The sequence below is a fragment of the Aquarana catesbeiana genome, linkage group LG01 (genome assembly GCF_042186555.1).
Source record: "Aquarana catesbeiana isolate 2022-GZ linkage group LG01, ASM4218655v1, whole genome shotgun sequence".
NCBI classification, from domain to species: Eukaryota; Metazoa; Chordata; class Amphibia; order Anura; family Ranidae; genus Aquarana; species Aquarana catesbeiana.
The window spans coordinates 649,981,012-650,001,064 of record NC_133324.1 but is presented as its reverse complement, the minus strand read 5'-3'; the positions used below and the strand labels follow the sequence as shown (position 1 = coordinate 650,001,064).

General features: G+C 41.4%; 1 protein-coding gene across 1 annotated transcript in view; it reads left to right on the top strand.

Annotated features, from left to right (window-relative positions):
* Positions 1 to 374: 374 nt before the first annotated feature.
* Positions 375 to 20,053, top strand: part of TSPAN5 (tetraspanin 5) — a 198,890-nt gene continuing 179,211 nt past the window's right edge. Inside the window, exons 1-2 of the mRNA XM_073601239.1 lie at positions 375 to 550; positions 647 to 743. The gene's annotated coding sequence lies outside the window, so the exon portion shown is untranslated. The remainder of the gene's footprint in view (positions 551 to 646; positions 744 to 20,053) is intronic.

Here is a 20,053-nt window from a genome sequence, read left to right as displayed (position 1 = left end):
TTTCACTTATTCACTTGCACTGCATGGGCTTCTTATAAAATGGCCTTTTATACCCACACAGCAAGGCACTTCAATAATCTAAAGCATGTGGGAAGGAACTAAGAGCTCCCATTGGTGACTGAATGTTATTTATAAGCACAGGCCCAATGGAGCCACAGGGAGTGCAAATCTCTAAAGAATTAAAACTAACATTTGCAAATTTACATGTTAATTTGACTAAAGTTCAATAATTTAACTGCACTTTGATCTTTTTTATGTATGTAAATCTTGTATCGAATGTAATGTAATGTAATTTTGCCCCCCCTAGGTATTACAACCTCAACATAATGCTATCCTCTAGCCAGCCTAGCAGAACTGGTCTATTCTGGAGATATCCCCAAATCAGCACTGAACAAATAAGATGTAACACAGCAATGTTCTGAAGCAGCATTGCTGAGCAAACAACATATACCAAGTAAAATGCACCACAGGGATTTCCTCCAGCAGTGGTGTCCCATTCCTGATGCCATCACTAGGCCAGCAATTGCCAATAAATGTATAACACAGAGAGGTAAGCATAGCATTTTTTCTTAAATGGAAGCCAAACTTTGTCCACACCTCTACATCTACTTATGTTAAAATGTTTTTATTTTTTTCTTCCTAAAAGGCTGATTGCCACTACTAGTGCGGTCAACAGGCGGCAAGCTGAACACAATACAGAGAAAAGGCCTTCTCCATCTAACAGTCTTAAGGCCTAGTCTAAGGTAGGTACCAATATTTCCCAAAAATGTTTACTACACTTGTACAAATACATGCTGCAGAGGCATTTCAATTAACAGTATTTTATGCGATGTTAATAGGTTGTGCTTACACCTTCTTCTAAATGAAAATCATCCAGTCAGAAAATTAAACACCAAAAGTACAAAAAAAAATTACAAAAAAGCACTGAAGTTAAAGTGGGATCAGCTGCTGGTCAGTAAAAAGTACACCTGCAAAAACAATCTACCATTTCCAACACTGTACAATCTGCAATGTCAAGTTTTTTCAGTGACCTGGTGATGAGATGCCAAACACCAAATTTTGCTCAGGGATACACTTTTAAACCTAACTACAATGGAGGAATCAATTATCTCAAAGTGCCCTTCTGGAGCATTTGGTTAATACTGCAATTGAAAGGCACTTACCTGAGAAGAAGCTCTCCAGGAGAAGAAATGCCTGGAGAATTTTCAGAGGATGAAACCTATTCTAACCCACTTGACTCTTTTTCAATATGTTTTCTATGTAGGTCTTCATCAGGAGCCAACCAGACTGGAAGAAACATTCTCAAAAAATGAAACTAAGTAACATGCCACCCACTGGAAAGGTTAAAAAAAAAGGACCAAGCCCTCCTCAAAATCTCATTGATGGTGAAGCTGAGAATAAAAAACTTGAGGATGGGAAATGTTTAGCATGTAGAAGATTTCTTACTTGTTGCTGTGATATTTTGAGTCACCATAACTTGCAGTCTGCTACATAAACAATTTTTTTTTTACAGTTTATCAAGAAATGTTTGCTCTTGCATGCACTCAAGTGTCATGTGAAAGAGTATTTTTAAAGTAAAAAATTGTAAAAAAAATGAATTAGGTCTTCATGTTTTTCATAAAAAAAAATAATGCTTCTTTAAAGCTGAATTCAAAATCCAGGCAATCATCACAATTCCATAGAACTCTCCCCTTAGAGGCATAGGATAGTCCTGCAATATGTCGGCATTTCCAGCAACATGAACAGTAACAAAGCTGGTAATAAATACATTCTAAGGATATTTGAAAGAGGTTAAAGGTTGAAATTTTAGCTGAAAATGTTGTGGGTACAGCTGAAGAGCACAATAGCTCACTAACCATTGTTAGTCTATAAAATGAATATCAACATCCTAAGGACTGGATAATACAAGGAAATGAGCTCTATACCATTGGGCATCATCCTCATAATACCTATCGACACTTGCTTGCATAATTACTGGTCATCCTCCACTTACTTAACAACACTTGACAAGTTACTGTGTAAAATTTTATTTATCAGATGAGATCATTTGTCTGAGTAAAGTTGTACAGTTGTGTTCTAAATAAGACATGACTAATATCAACATTTTGAGGACTGTGTAATTTAACGTTTTCAGCTATGTACCATTTGTCATCGTCCTCATCATACTTGGCAACGATTGCTTAACCAATTAATGTGTGTAGTTTTTAAGTCATGTGTTTCATTGTTGTTACATACATCATGAATGTTTTCACTGAGCAAAACTAAGTAAAAATCCAACAAAATCATGTGTCTAAACACATTTGCATGATAATGTTATAAAATACAATGCCAATTACAAATCTTTTCTGCAAAAACTGAACTCGTGGCACAATAACTTTCATTTAACTATATTCCTGATTAGCCTTAAAGGATATAAATTTTGTTTATGTGCACAAAGTTAGTTACAATCTTCTAAAAGTAGATATGACTTCATCGTGTGCTGTACGTGGCCTGTTAAAAAATAAGAGCAGTGGGAGGGATGCAGCGGGCATTACCCACTACAGGGTGCTTGCAGAAAATTGCAGGAGTGGGTAGCTGCAAGACCAGTAACCTTGCACAAGGAGAGAGCGAGAGCAGTAGTGACCAGTCTTTATTACCAGAAACCCCTGCACAAGGCAATGTTTCATGCTGGATTACTGCATATCTGGACGAAAGCCATAAAGCACACTAAGGAAGAATGCACATGCCTCTTGTCCATTGTATTTAGACATTATTTGCTTATCCCAGCTGTGGCATCATTAATAAAGAATTGGATTAAGACTGTAGTTGTGTTGTGTTTAAAACTTTGATAGGTTGGCAAAAGAGCCCCAGATCTGAAATCCCCCTCTGGACCCCTAAGCCTCAGTTCGCTCCTGCATTATTGCCCCACTGATCTGTTCCTCTTCAGGCGCCATCACACATACCTAGTACCTCCAAGTATGAGGAAGCTTGTAACATCCTCCCAGGATGCATTTCTCGGTCCTAGACAATGCTCTCAAAGCTAAATGTTTTATTCATGTATTTTTATTGCTAGTAACAGGACAAAGAAGTCTGTCATTAATATTAGATTAGAACAGTATGTGTTTGATTAGTACTTCTGCTTCAGTAGTCATTTCAGGGTTTTAGTTCTCTAATGTTAATAAATACAGACGTGATATTCCAGAATCAGAATGTCCTAGTTTCTGTAAGTAGGAACAGCACAGCTTGAATTATATCTCCTTTTTACAGCAACCAAACTTTCATTCAAAGAAAGGAAATGGCCACCAAGGGTAACAAGTTGTCAGGTATCTACCCAGACATATCACATCTTCCCCTGGGTCCTACATGATGAATGTTTTGGTGACAGGTTCTCTTTATTGAGACATCAGTGGTCTAAAAAACCCTAATGTCTCACCTGTCCTCCAGTGATGCTAATGGCTTGCAGATAGCACTCCCTTGGCTTCTTCCCTGGCCAACTTACATCAGGACCCGGAAGTGATGTAGAGACACGTCTCCCCCCAGGTCATTAGCAGGAAAGGGGAAAATTAGCGAACAGTTGTTTGCTGATTTTCCTCCCCTCTACCTGGAAACACTTACCATGCTGGTTCCAGGGGTGCTAATGGGCACGCGGAGCCCGGAAGATATGGTGGGGACATGCACGTGGGGGGGGAGGGTGGAACCGATCCATATGGGATGTGTGGAAGCAGGTTGGCTTGTCAGACTTGCACACACACTCCCAGGGGCGGCACCTGTTGGGAGTGTGTGTAATTCCCCCCCACCGCCACCACTGTACTAAATACGGTGGTGGCAGTAGTAGGGTTAGAGAAATGAAATGTCATGTAGCTTTTTTGCTTTAAAGGAAATGTGTAGTGGTTTTGTAAGTATTTTCCTAGAACCAGAAATCAAATAAAAAAAATGTATACTATATATTTGTCAGTTAAACATGAAATCTTGCGTAGGATTTTTTATTTTAGCCGGTCAGCATGTGGATCGTAACCACTTAAGGACCGGAAGGATTTGCCCCCTTAATGACCAGGCCATTTTTTGCGATACGGCACTGCGTCGCTTTAACTGACAATTGCGTGTTCGTGCAACGCTGTACCCAAACAAATTTATATCTTTTTTTCCCCACAAATAGAGCTTTCTTTTAGTGGTATTTGATCACCTCTGCGGTTTTTATTTTTTGCGCTATAAACAAAAAAATAGCGTAAATTTTGAAAAAAACACAATATTTTTTGCTATAATAAATATCCCAATTTAAAAGAAAAACAAAAAACAAATTTCTTCATGAGTTTAGGCCAATATATATTTCTCTACATATTTTTGGTTAAAAAAAAATCACAATACGCATATATTGATTGGTTTGCACAAAAGTTATAGCGTCTAGAGGCATTTATGGCATTTTTATTATTATTTTCTTTTTTCACTTGTAATGGCAGCAATCAGCAATTTTTAGCGGGACTGCAACATTGCGGCAGACAGATTGGACACTTTTGACACTTTTTGGGACCATTCACATTTATACAGTGATCAGAGCTAAAAATAGCCACTGATTACTGTAAAAATGTCACTGACAGGGAATGGGTTAACACTAGGGGGCGATCGAAGGGTTAAATGTGTTCCCTCATGTGTGTTCTAACTGTGGGGGGATGGGACTGCCTGGAGGAGGATTGCTGTTCCTTATCTTTAGGAGCAGCAGATCTGTCTCCTGACAGAACAGAGATCTGTCTGTTTACATTCCTACAAGGTCGTTATGTGATTAAAGTGTTACTAAACCCACAACAGTAAAATCTGTCTGTATATGCAGAATAGCATGCTTGTTATACTCACTGTGGATCTTAAGGGGTTAAAGTGGAGTTCCACCCACTTTTAAAACTCTTCAGCATCCCTCACTAAACTGTGCACTGTAAACGAATTGGATATTTTTTTATTTTTTTTCTCAGCACTTACTGTATATCTGCTGTATTCATTTTCACTTCCTCCTTCCTGGCCGCGGCCCATCGCATCATTTCCTGTTTGCAATGCCTTCTGGGAAGGGGCGGCAACTTCCTCTGAAACTGCCGTTGCTATGGAAACCTGACCTGAATCCTATTACACTGCTTGTGCTGCACTGAGCATGTGCGAGATCTGCAAGGATGAGATCTAGGAAGAAATGCAGTCTGGCTTCAGATGCCCAGACTTAAGATGGCCACGGCCTGCTGTAAGTTTATAAAATAACAAACTACTCCTATAAACTAACAAAACAGACCTTAGTTTACAGACTAACTTTACTAGAATACATTAAGCTTGTGTATTATAGGGGTATTTTTATTTAAAAATTATCATTTCGGCCGGAACACCACTTTAATCCTCTTCATTCTGTAAAAAGGCTCTTTGACACTATATGGACAAATCTCTTCCCTCCTGCACTGTCTATCTTGCCAAGGCCATATAATACAGTGAGGGTTGCCATCCTGCACATGCTCAGTTTAGTCTCTATTGCTGGAGGAGAACATTTCCTGTTTCAGTTTAACTGTCTAGGTCACATGATAGTGACATCACACATGTGAGCATGTATACAGGCTGTAGTGGAAATCTCCTATCTGGAAACTCAGCACTGGACAAACTGTGCAGTTTATCATGTGACCTTGGTATACATATCAGCAAAAAAAGGTATATGGTGGCAGTATTTTAATGTAAAAAGATTTATAAGCTGTGGGCACTGTTGGGGGGGCAGAGGAACTATTTTCATATTACTGGGTTTAGTAACACTTTAAGGCTTCTTTTTAAGTTTTGCAGTTTTTTGTTGTATAAAAATAAAACTGTTTTACAAATCTTGGTAGCTGTATTTGTGCTAGTCGGAGCAATGACCCATTCCCCTCTCACTCCCACTTTCTCTCTCTCTGGCCTAATTTGTATGAGTATACCAATGTGTATATATACCCATGCGAAAGCCATCTTCTCCTGTGTGGGATGCTTATATGTTCCTTGCAGCCGCATTCAGGCAGCCCATTCAGATCAATGACAGGCGGGCAGCTGCAGGGATCTCCAAGTGCATCCCCCAATGGACATCCACAGCGACAGATGCAGGGATCAGAATGCAGACTGGTTTCTGATCTGTGCATTGGTCACACAAAGATGTATGGTTGGTGATGTGCTTGGAGATCAATGCATCTGCCAACCATCATTGATTTGAACAGGCTGCTTGCATTGGGGTGCATGGATTCCTTGTGCATCCTGCATGGGTGAAGATGGCCCTTCGCACAGGTGTATGAATCTCATGAATTCATCCGCATGCTGCTCAAGATAGTTTCTGTGCATCACGTACCCTCAATAATGTCTCTAGAGCCTGTACCCAGACCATGCTGGACTGCACAATAGGCGGGGCCTTCCTGTATGTGACCTTCAGGCACTGGACTCTGCTTTGTGGTGTTTTCCAGTTTTTTGTGCACTGTGGGGTTGATTTACTAAAACGGGAGAGTGCAAAATCTTGTGCAGCTGTGCATGGTAGCACATCAGCTTCTAACTTCAGCTTATTCATTTAGGCTATGATAAAACAGCCTGGAAGCTCTTTGCTTTCTATGCAGAGCTGCAACTGATTTTGCACTCTCCAGTTTTAGTAAATCGACCACTGTGTTGGTAAACTGCAGATCACTTTCTTCTTCCATAGCTTCATTATATGAGTAGGCCATGTTGTCCAAGCATCAGGAGCTCCTCAGTTTATTAGAACCATTTGGCACCATTACTACTAACATAGAGGAATGTGTTATTAGTCTAGAAATTTGTGGAAAGAGGTCAGCACCAAAGGAAAAACATAATATACAAACGTATCAACATCCCTAAAGTTAGTGAGCAAGAAATTTATTGAGAATGGGATTTTAAGGGTACTTCATATTGAAGGCAAGACAATTGATTAGTATAAAAATATATACCGTAAGTCATTTATTCAAAAAACATACAAAAATGATAAAAATATGACTACAGTTACATTCATAGTCCTGGGTATGCACGCCTATCTCAACCCTGACCTAATGAGAGAACTGAAGTTACATATATATAGTTCCTACGTCCTGAAGTTTCGACATGTTTCGCCGGAACGACTTCATCAGGAAAAGGACGGAGGCATTCAATAAATACATGTTAAAAACAGCAAATTGTGCATAACCTTAGGCGTAGAAAGAAAAAACAAGCAAAAATTAATACATCACGATACACAAAATAAATTTTTAAACACAATATAACATTGCACATGCATGGTTCATATTGGTGTACCAAGAGAGAGAAAATACCCCCAACCCACCCACAAGAAAAAACAAAAAAAAAAAAAACAAAAGCCCAGAGCCCAGCCCCCATACCTTGCGTCCCTGAATGAACTCCAAACTAAAGTATTTTATTGTGAGTAAAAAAAAAAATATTTTAGCTTTAGTTTTATGTATCGTTGTTGCAATTAGAACACCTGTCAAGTTTTTTTTCCGGCGTTGTGGGGTAGTGTTAGCAGTGTATTTCTCTCACATACTATCCTGGAGGCAATGGTTTCACCACACAGAAAGTAAAGAAAAAATTCCAGCAGCAACACAGACAAAAATAAAAAGCTGATAAAGGTTGTAGCCCTCCCCTATTCTACAAACATGGGGGAAAAAAATCATTTTTAGTTTTATTGATGTTGAAGATTTACCCTCATGGACTTGTTAACCTGATATAGTGCGCTCCATGGCAGCACAGTGCAACACAAAGATTTGATATTGTGTTGATAAGGTAAGCTCTGTAATGTCACCTCCTATAGTGTCACTCCAGCATGCACATTTTAGATGGGGCAGGCCCCATCCACTTCTGACCCGTCTACCTCTGCAGCAACAGCTCTTTGCAATAGTTATGTATTGCTTGCTGATAATGAGCAATAGATTACGGTTTTAAATGATCTACTGCTCTAGCGTTGCACAGGGAGGCTAGACCTCTCCCAGACCCCGTATAAAAATGAAAAAAAAAAAAAATAGATAAATTGTAAATCAATCAATAAACAAATTAAAACATCACCTCTTTCCATTAATCTACATTCTACAGGTTCCAACAATGTCAGATGCTCTGGATGATTTCCTTCGTGAGGGTCAAACACACACTTATGCGAGTGAAATGTGAATTTTAAGCTGCAAACTTGATTGCATGAATGAGAACTCCTCAACCCTATCCTGAGCTTATCTATAAAGTGCTACTCTACCCCCCCTCTTTGCCCTCCCTTCCTGAAGTTTTCCCCTACCCTGCTACTTTATCTTTTTTTTCCAGCTGGTCTCCCTTTCTTTTTGAACTAATGGATGCCATCATAATAGGTGATAATAGCCAAATTATATTGCTATTTTTTATAATACATTATATAAAAAAAGAGTCCCCAAGAGATATAACCATTAGCCTGGTGGCTTTACTCTCCATCAGTAGGTATAAACTGACATATCAGCCTGGGGTGGACCAACATTTTTAAAAATGTTATGGTTTTTGCTGGTTTAAAGCGGTATTAAACCAAAGACCAAAAAATGTAATATATTGCAGCTTACTGATCATTAGATGTGGTGGCTGCATTTGTTTTCTCTTTTTAGGCTTTTTTCCCCTCTGTTTTCACATGGTCATCTGGCCAGTAACACACCTGTATAAGAGTAGCTCCACTCAGGATGAAGTAGCACAGTGGGCACCTTTGGACAGCAACATTGTTATTCTGGGGGGAGAGGAGTGTTTAGACTACTTCCACACAGGGGCCTGGGGGCATTAGCAGTAAAGCGCTGCTAGTTGTAGCGGCGTTTTACCGCTGTTATAGCGGCGCTTTTAATCCCCGTTAGTGGCCGAGGAAAGGGTTAAAAGTGCCCGAAAAGTGCCACTGCCTAAGCGCTTTGCAGGTGCTTCAGCAGGGCTGCCCATTGTTTTCAAGGCAGTGGCAGGGGTGGTTTAGGAGCGGTGTCTATACTGCTCCCGCACTGCCCCAAAGATGCTGCTTGCAGGACCTTTTTTTCCCATCCTAGAGAGGCGCTTCTCAGGTACTTTACAGGCACTATTTTTAGCGCTAAAATGTCTGAAAAGCTCCCCAGTGTGAAAGGGGTCTTAATGTACTAGCAAATACACTAACAAACCTGAACTCCAGCTCACACTTAGGCCCCTTTCACACTGGGGCGGTAGGGGGCGTCGGCGGTAAAACAGCGCTATATTTAGCGCTGTTTTACCGCGGTATTCGGCCGCTAGCGGTGCGGTTTTAACCCCTCGTATAGCGCGGCTATAGCTGCGCTGTCCCATTGATTTCGATGGGCAGGAGCGGTTTAGGAGCGGTGAATACACCGCTCCTTCACTGCTCCAAAGAAGCGGCTGATGGGAGATTTTTTCTTCTCCTGCCAGCGCACCGCTTCAGTGTGAAAGCCCTCGGGCTTTCACACTGAACAAACAGCGGAGGCTGTTTAGGGGCAGTTTGCAGGCGCTATTTTTAGCGCAATAACGCCTGCAAACCGCCCCAGTGTGAAAGGGGTCTTAGTGTTACTAAACCCAGGACCTTGCATTCACTATATCTGGTCTCCCACAGTACACAGAACATGGAAATGCAATTATTTTAACAAATATAAACTGCTAAATACCCTTTCCCATCAGCAGTATATAGCAGTCTTATGACTTCTATTAGTGTCTGATTAAAGCTTGTAGGAGGAGTTTTCATTCTCTGACTGTCCTATGAGGCTGCATGACACCACACACCTAACTGAGCATGTGCAGAGTGCCTCTGAGGCTCTGTATTATCGGAAGATGGTTTGGGGACAGTAAAAGGAGGAGAGGATCAGAGAAGACAGGATCAAACAGCCTTTTTACACAAAGAAGAGGATTAACCCCCTTAGGTTTCACAATGAGTATAACAACCATGTTTTACTACATATACAGACTGATTTTACTATTGCAGATTTAGTAACCCTTAAAAAAGAAGTTATAGCAACAATTTATTTTTCTTTTGGGATAAAGATTTTCCATAAATAAAAGCTGATCATTGTAAACAACAGACTTACTGGCTGGATCACCAAATGAAATCAAAGCGAGATCTCCTTATAAAGAAAATGAATGCAGCCATTAAGAATTGGTAAGCTGAAATAATATAATAAATGTTTGCTTTTGGGTTTATTCCTGCTTTAAGGAAGGTTTAGACACTTGAACAGAAGAGTGGAACTTTTAGAGAGTATTGCATTACTCTACATCAGGGATCTCAAACTGGCGGCCCTGCAGCTGTTGCGAAACTACAAGTCCCATGAGGCATTGCTAGGCTGACAGTTACAAGCATGACTCCCACAGGCAGAGGCATGATGGGACTTGTAGTTTCCCCTGCTCTACATGGTCTGGCTCAGTGTTTCTCAACTCCAGTCCTCAAGTCGCCCCAACAGGTCATGTTTTCAGGCCTTCTATTATTTTGCACAAGTGATTTGATCAGTTTCACTGCCTTAGTAATTAACACATCTGTTTCATCTGAGGGAAATTCTGAAAACATGACCTGTTGGGGCACCTTGAGGTCTGGAGTTGAGAAGCACTGCTCTGGCTTACTCGGAAGTGAATAGATTTAGTATGAAGCAAAGGAAGAGCAAATCTGTGGAACACTCAGTTTAGGAAGGGCTGGGCAAAAAAAATCTTGGGTGGGGACATATTTTGGGCACATGCAGAAAGGAAAAGCAGGTTTGGGATGGATGAGCTATTTATTACATGCTTTTAGGGAATGTCTATTAAAACATCCATGAGTTTACGTTCATTAATGTTTGGTATTCATTATTTTGCATGCAGGCATTGGAAACATGTTGTAAAGCTGGATCTTTTTGTCTGTGATTATTAGCAGATGTGTTTGTACAGGAAAAAAAAAAAAAAAAAGTTACATTTGGGAGGTAGAAGCTGATTTGTAGGATATATTGGCACAGTTGGATGTGAGCACAAAACGTAATCCCTAAAGGACGGATTTGCCGCAGATCTTCCTGGCACAGATTAGATCCAGTTAATAAGTACTGCACATTCTGTACAATGGTAGAGTACAGTGTAAAATGATGTGCAAACTGCCCTATTTGTTTCTCAGAACTATCTTTTTCATAATGTGGTATGGGAAAAATGTGGATTAGTTTATTTCTAACAAAGCAGATTTGTTTAAAAAAGCAAACAAAAAAGAAATTGAATTTTTGGTCCACTGGTTTGCGTGAAAGTGATTTTTTCGGAACATCACAGAAAATATTGATTTGGGTGCCATTTGTCAGGAGTGATCATTCATTTTCATGAAGTTGAAGCCAAATCAATTGTTATCTAATGTACTCTTCAACTAGATGGACTTGTTTCTGTTTTTTCCACTACCGTATGTAAGGCTGGATATACATTATACAATTTTCTTATTCAATTTCCTTTAGATTTACCTTCAACTATGTAGCGCAAGGGCCTACTTGATTGCATACAAATTGAAAGTGTTTGGGTTTGACCTTATATTATACTGTATGGTTTTGGTAAATCTAAAGGAAAATTGTATAATGTATGGCCAGCCTTAGTATGACCTTTATTATATAGATTTGGTACCCATTAATTGCACCAAATACAAGGCTATGTTTAGCATTCCTGCTGGCCTAGGCACATGGAAATGTCTCCTTCGCTAATGTCTCTTCCCCTTTTGTCACCGACCATATTAACCACTTGCTGCCCGTGCTATAGCAGAAAGACGGCTACAGCACGGGCTAAAATTGCCGGGAGGGAGTACATGGATATCCTCCTATTCTCGTGCTCTGTGATCACCAAGTCTGTGCGCTCTGGGTTTGCCAAGTCCATGAGACCCGGCTGATCATAAATCGTGTAAAAGGCCAATCACAACAGGTTTTTTACCATGTGATCAGCTATCAGCCAATGACAGCTAATCACGGAAATAAACAAATAGCGGTTATCGGTTTTTGTTTTTCCTTAACGCTGTCAGTGTGAAGGAAAAGAAAGCCGTGGCTTCTGTTACTGTTCTGTTGCTGCTAATCATTGACATCTATCAGCGCCCACCAGTGCCACCTATCAGTGCCAAATCATCAGTGCTGCCTACCAGTGCCCATCAGTGCCATTTATCAGTGCCTCCTGATCAGTGTCCACCAGTGCTGCATCAATGCCCTTCATTGCAACCTGTCTGTGCCCATCAGTGCCACCTCATCAACGAACGTCAGTGAAGGAGAAAAATGACAAAATATGAAAAACATTGTTTTTTCAAACTTCTCTGTCTTTTTTTGTTTAGAAAAAAATAAAAACCCCAGTGGTGATTAAATACCACCAAAAGAAAGCTCTATTTGTGTGAACAAAATGCTAAAAATTTCATATGGGCACAGTGTTGCATGACAACGCAATTGTCATTCAATGTGTGAGAGCGCTGCAAGCTGAAAATTGGTCATCGCAACCGCCGGCCACGTTCATCGGCACCCCCGCAGTACAGCGGGCGCGCGCCTGCTATCCCACTTAAAGGAGCCGCCGTACAGCTACGACGGGTCGCGGGATTGTGCCGACCTGCCGCAGTATAGTGGTGGCGGCTGGTCGGCAAGTGGCTAAAGTGTGTGTGTACCGCTTCTTTGTCTGTTTGTGCGTGGTGACTTTACAGTGTCAGACTGCTGTACATGTTTCGTCACAACTGATATCATGGGCTTCTGGGACTGAAGGTCACCATGCATGTACGAACAGACAAAAAAGTGTTTTTTACACACTCTCGAGTATTCTGCTATACAAAGCACTGTGTTGATTTTAACATGTGAGTATTTTTTTTATTATATAACATTTTTTGTATGATTTTATGCGATGTAGAGCATTTTTTTTATGTCTTATTATATGATCCTGTGAATTGTGAGACCAAGTTGTCTAGTGGGGAGAGGCTAGACTCAAAATCAGTTTACTGAATCAGATCAGGCAGCAATTGCGATCGGTTGCCAGATGTTGCAGTGTATCATTACCTCTCACTGACTGGCTGCTAGAGATTACAGCACATGACTTCTGCTTGTTGATTGGTTGCTAGAGATTACTGTACATCAATACTACTCACTGGTTGCTAGAAGTTACTAGACATCCTTACCACTCACCAATTGGTTGCTAGAGGTTACAGCACATTGTTACTGCTCACTGATTGGTTGCTAGAGGTCACTGCATATCCTTACTGCTCAATGATTGGTTGCAAGAGGTTAGTGCACATCATTACTGGTCAATGATTGGTTGCTAAAGGTTACAGCACATCATCTCCTTACTGCCTGCACACCATGGACTGGGGAGGTGAGGGGACCCATCAATAGACAGAAAACTCTTAGGGATCCTAGGACTCCTAGCATCAGTGGCAATGCCAGGGGAGGGGGGTGTATGATCAGTGGCAATGCTGGGAGATTGATGGGATCAGTGGCAGTGGTGGGGGATTGGGATTAGTTAGGAGGCAGTACACTGGCAAATTCTAAATCAAGTAGAGCAAAGCTGGAAATTTGGCAAGTATATACAGTAGTTGGGAATTTACACTGACCACCAATTTGAGGGGGAATTTGCACTGACCACCATGTGAGGTGGGATTTTACGTCACCCACCAATATAAAGAGGGATTTCTACACTGACACCAATGTAATAGGAGCATTTACACCAACCACCAGTGTAAGGGGGAATATACAATGACCTCCATGTAATGGGGGTTTTACACTGACAGCCATTGTCGAAGAGATTTGTACTGACCACCAATGTAAGGTGACACTTTTATACCAACCACCAATTTTAGAGGGGATTTACACTGACCAGCTATGTAAAGGGGGCTTTACACTGACCATCAGTGTAAGGGCAATTCTGCAATTACCACCAATGTAAAGAGAAATGTACACTGATCACCAATGTAATGAAGAATTTAACGTACAATGTAATGGGGGATTTTACATCAACAACCAATAAAGGTGGATTTCTAGACTGGCCACCAATATAATGGGGGGGGGGGGGTTACCTCTCACCGCCAATTTAAAGGGGGTTTCTACATGGACTACCAATGTAAGGGAGGTTTCGAAACTGACCACAAATACAAGTTTGGAATTTTTTTTACCAATATAAAGAGTTTATACAATATAGAGTTCCTACACTTGCTACCAGTGTAATGGGGGTTTACACTGACCACTAATGTAATAGGAGCATTCACAGTAACCACTAATGTAAGGAGGGATTTACACTGACCACCAATGTAAGGGGGACCTTCACACTGGCCACTAGTGTGAATGAAAGGATTGTACACCAAGCCCCAATGTAATGAGAGGATTTACACTGACCACCAATGTAATTGAGACATTTAGCCTACTTTCACATTTGTGTGTGGGAGGAACGCGTGCAAAATCACTTTCCTGACACCACAGAAACATGCTGCCCTTTAGCAGATACACAGCAGTGCCATTAATTGTTAATGACACCCTCACAAATCTGCTGAGATGTGTGCTGTGGCACCATGTTATTTTGAAAAAGAGTTCCACCTCCAATTTGCTTACCTTTGCAGAACAGGCGGATGTTGGGCTTAATGACCACAGTTGTAGGCAGGACTTTCAAGCATGCCCCTTTATTTCCCCAGTGGGCAGCATTCAGCTCAAGTGATGGGGGGTATGTTATACATATGAATGCTGCCTTTATTTACATATCAATGCAGGTTATTTACGTATAAACACAGGGTCTTCAGGTGAGTAAACTGTACACAGCAATAGGGCAGAGCTGGGCAGTATTAGTAGCAGAACTTCACACTGAGAAATCGGGACACAGGATGAGACTAAAACTTTAAGGGACAAGGGAATTTAAACTGGGATAGTTGGCAAGTATGAGGCAGCTGCTTTGGGCCCCACAACAACGATGGGGCCCAGGCCAGCTGCCCTTTATGCCCTGCCTTAAAGACGGCCCTTGTTACATCAACCTAGGTGCTTTATGACCTCTCTGATTCAGGGGGTTCAGCCTCTTGTGTGAAATTAGGTGTAGGAGCACGCAAGTGGCATGGTTCACCTGAAATGAAATCCCCTTTTATATTTGCACATTGTTTGTTTGCACTGAGATTATTATTATGAGACTTTTTTGGCATATTCATTTATCTTCACATTTATCTTTTTTTTTTTATTTTTTTTAAATTGTTTATTTATGCCAGGAAACAAGTCCACAGGGACCCCAATTACACATTACATATATACAACATGTCAATGATATATACATTGGGGATCTATTATTACAACATATAATATTTAAAGTTCTGTTGGATCCGTAATGACACGATACCATATAGTAAATTATTAGTGTGTATTGTAATATTTAAACCTGTGTTTAGTATTCATATACTTCTTCCCTCTCCAGTCCTCTGAGAATGTTTGTAGGTTAACGGGAATTATTCTCATATCTGACATTGTTAGCGTGCGATTTTGCTGCTCCGTGGACACGTCTCCTACTCTTTTTCTAAATAACCTAAGAACATGAAACATGGTAAATAATAAAGGAAAAAAAAAAAAAATAATTTGTGGGGGGGGGGGGGGGGTAGTAGTTAGAGTGTAATAAGAAAAGGAGGGGAAAAAGTGAGGGGGGGGGTTCACGGTCATGCACAGCTCCGTTTATGTGTTATTGCTACCTTCGGCAGCACACCACTTCCCTATCATCGGGAAGTGTCTTATGTGCTCGTGTTGTGGGGGGTGCTCCCTAAGGCTTGTCCTTCTTCTGAGTACTTGAATATATTCCACAGTTGCCATGTCTTGGAATATCTTTCCTGTCTATTCTGGTGTGTTAGGATAAGATCCTCCATTCTGTTTATTTCCTCTATTTTCCTAAACCATAGGTCTATAGGCGGCGGGTGTGTTGATTTCCAAGTGAGTGGAATGCATGCTTTGGCTGCGTCAAGCAAATGGCGTACTACTGATTTTTTATACACTCTTGCCGGGGTATCTGTTACATGTAGGAGGAAGTAAGCTGGATTGTCTGGGACTTTGCGGTCGGTGAATTTTTGTATTATTCGACGCACCTCCCTCCAAAAAACTTTGATTCGTGGACAGGACCAAAAGATATGAAGCAAAGTTCCTTTATCCTGTGTACAGCGCCAGCATATATCTGACGTTGTTGGGAAAATTTTTTTGAGAACTGATGGGGTTCTGTACCAACGTGTGAGGATTTTATAATTGGTCTCCTGTATTTTGGCACAGATTGATGACTTGTGTGTGAATGTCAATATGTGTTGTTTCTGCGTGTCGGTAAATTGACAATTTAAGTCCTCCTCCCATTTGTCAATGTATGTGTTTCGGCAGTCCTCTGTAGGCGTTATTAGCAGTTTGTACATGAGAGATAGTGTGTGTAGAATTGTTCCCGTCTCTGTACATATCTCTTCCAGAGTCGTGAGTGGCATGTCGGTAGTGTTAGGTGGGGTCATCGTGTTAAGAAAATGGTGTAGCTGTAGAGCTCTAAAGAAGTCTAGTTTGTATTGGCCTGTCGAGTCCGAAAGCTCTGTTAATGTTCTCCAACGACCCGCGGTACTGAAATGAGATGCTTGATGGAAGCCTAATTCCTTTAAGGTGTGGAATTTCAAGTCGGTCATTCCCGACGTAAAACGCGGGTTGCCTAGAATTGGCCGAAGCGATGAATTGACATGTGACAGGGAGGTTCGGGAGAATAGGTGGGCGCACAGGCTGATAGTACATCCAATCAATGGGTGCCGTCTAGTGTCAAAAGGCAAATCCGCATGACACCAAGGTGTTCTGTTTAAGGGAAAGCTACTTTGTGCCTGTTCAATCTGCGTCCAGAGTTTGGACTCTCTATGCCTGCACCAGTCAATAAGTCTGCTCAAGTGCACCGCGTGATAGTAGGTTTTGATGTCAGGCATCGCTATGCCTCCTTGCAGTTTTGGAAATGATAATATTCTTTTGCTTATTCTGGGTTTTTTCCCCGCCCAAAGGAACTTTATAAATGCAGTGTTCACTTGTTTAAAGAAGGATGCGGGAATGTGGATGGGGACTGCTTGCAGTAAATAGAGGAACTTTGGCAGAATAGTCATTTTGAGTATGTTACACCGGCCGAACCACGAGTGGAGGCCGCTATCCCAGTTGGTAAGTAATCTTTGGACTTCTTTCAAAAGGGGTGGGAAATTTAATTTGAACGTTTGGGCAATTTTTGGTGGGATATATGTTCCTAAGTATTTCAATGCTGTGTTCGTCCACTTCAGGCTAAAATTGGCTTTGAGATTGTCTAGTTGTGAAGGCAGGACTCCTATACCCATTGCCTCTGATTTGGTGAAATTTATTTTTAGGTTGGAAAGTCTTCCGTATATCGCAAATTCGTGCATTAAATTGGGGAGTGAGATGTTTGGTTTTGTGATTGAGAATAACATGTCATCTGCATACGCAGATACTTTATACTGTGCGTTGTTAATTTCTATTCCCATGATGTCTGGGTTTGAACGGATATGGCAAAGGAATGGCTCTAAGGATAATGCAAACAGTAATGAAGAGAGTGGGCAACCTTGCCTAGTCCTGTTAGTGATCGAAAATGGTTCTGAAATTACACCATTTGCTCTAACTCTCGCCGTCGGGTTTGAGTATGCTGCCCTAATCCAATTAAGCATTTTGTTGCCAACTCCTATATGTTGTAGAGTAGCAAACATGAATTGCCAGTTCACACGGTCGAACGCCTTTTCGGCGTCCGTACCCAAGAATATGCTCGGTATGTTGTTTTTATTGGCTAGATGGAGTAGGTTGAGGACTTTGATGGTGTTGTCCCTAGCTTCTCTGGTCGGGACAAAGCCGACTTGGTCTAGATGGATTAGGTTTGGAAGATGGTGTTGTAGTCTGGAGGCAATGATTTTAGTGAAGAGTTTTAAGTCTGTATTTAGTAGAGAGATGGGGCGGTAACTCCCACAATGTGAAGAATCCTTCCCATTTTTCAGTATCACAGATATCTGTGCTTGTAATGTCGAATTATGTAGGTTCCCTCCTGTACTGAGGTCGTTGAATAGATCGACCATATGGTTACCTAAGGAGGGGAGTAGGGTTTTGTAATATCCGATGGTAAGCCCGTCCGGCCCTGGAGCTTTCCCTGTCTTCATTTTCCTTATGGCCAGTTGGAGTTCTGATAATGTGTTCGGCTCTTCTAGTATGGTTTGGTCTTCGGTCGCCAAAGTTGCCATATGGGCTGTAGTTAAATAGTCTAATGTTTCATTTAAGTGTGCGGACGGATTATCCAAATTATATAGAGAGTCATAAAATGATCTAAACTCCTTTGATATCTCTTGGGGTAGTGATAATTTCTGGCCTGCGGAGGAAGTGATATGTGGTATATATGATGCCTGTTTCTGTGTTCGAAGGGACTGAGCTAATAATTTCCCGCACTTGTTTCCCGACTCATAAATTTTCTTCCTGCTAATTTGTAGAGCCGCTTTGGCCTTAAAATGTAAGAGGTCTGTAATCTGCCTGCGAGTAAGATCCAGTTCTGTGTTAACGCTCTCGGGCGATGTCTGTTTATGTTTCAACTCTAGTGTGTGTAGTTTGTGAAGCAATGAGTTTAGTTGAGCCGTCCTCTGTCGTTTGAGTCGGGACCCATGTTTAATAAGAATACCCCTAATGACAGTTTTGTGTGCCTCCCAAACCACCCCTGGTGTGCTGTCCGGAGTGGTGTTAGAAGGGAAGTACTGCCTCAGTTCCTGCACTATCTCTGTTAAGACCTCAGGGTCTTGAAATAGGCTTTCGTTTAATCTCCAGGGTGGTCTCTGTGTTTTGTATATGTCTGTCAGTGCATACCGTAGTGTAATCGGGGCATGGTCTGACCAGGTGATCGATTCAATTGTGGTGGCTTTTATTGCTTGTAATTGTCTATGAGGGATCAGGAAATAATCAATGCGCGAGTAGGACTGATGCGGTCTCGAGTAGAATGTATAGTCGCGCTCCCCGGGGTGGAAAAGACGCCACACGTCGATCAGTTGCGCAGTGTGTAATGATGTAGAAATTCTTTTTCGCATTTCCCGTGAGGTCGAGGACAGTCCAGAGGAGGTGTCCACTGTTGGTGACAGGGGGATATTAAAGTCTCCTCCAATAATGAGTTGCCCTTCTGCGTATTGTGTGAGACGGTCTAGATGACGTGTCAGAAATGTGTCTTGGTAGGTGTTTGGAACATAGAAGTTTGCCAAAGTCACTTTCACCTCTCCAATTTGCCCTTTTAAGAATAAATAGCGCCCGTCTTTGTCAGTCTGTATGTCTGTCAGAGACCATGGTATCTTAGCCGAGATTAGAATGGAAACCCCTCTGGATTTCGACTCGGTATACATAGAGTGATACACCGTGGGGTAATACCTGTTTTTGAGTATTGGGAGGGCATTTTTTCTAAAATGGGTTTCCTGTAGAAGGACAATGTCGGCCTTCAAGCGCCTCATATCATGGAGCAACATCCTCCTTTTTTCTGATGTATTTAAGCCCTTCGCATTTAGCGAGATTATATGTAGTTCGTCCATGTCCGTGAATTTATGAGTGGGTAAATAGGTAATATATAATAGGGTAGGTAACGAGGGAGGAAAAGAAGGGAAGAGAAGAAGTCCGGACTACTGGTGAAATTAGTCCAGAAAGAAGGAAAAAAAAAAAAAAAAAAAAAAAAGGGGGGGGGGGAGGGGAAAAAGGAGGATAAAAGATCTACACAAAAGTGCAGGACTACTAGAAAAGGTAAGTGCTAATGTAGCTGTTCACAGCTATTACGCTCCCCAGTGTTTACTGGACTATGAGCGCAGTCCTAGGTGGGTTAGCGGATAGATAGAGCCGTGAAGCGAGCCCCACGGCCCCTCCCCCCACCCACGGCAATTGTAAATATGATGCCTGAATTCGCAATGCAATCGAAGTAAATGATAATAAACTGTTTTTTATTACCGTATATAACTCGCCACATATGTTAAGGCAACTAGTGTCCTGAACTATGAAACACTATAAAGTATAATAAACTTGTGAGCTGGTTTTCTATCCATGCTTTACTGTATGCACCCTACCAAGGTCTTATTAAGGTCACCTGCTCTCCCTCAGGTTTCAGCAAATCTCAGTCATATCTTAGAAAGTCTAATCCCCAACACATATGCTGCTTTCCTTCTGTTCCCTCC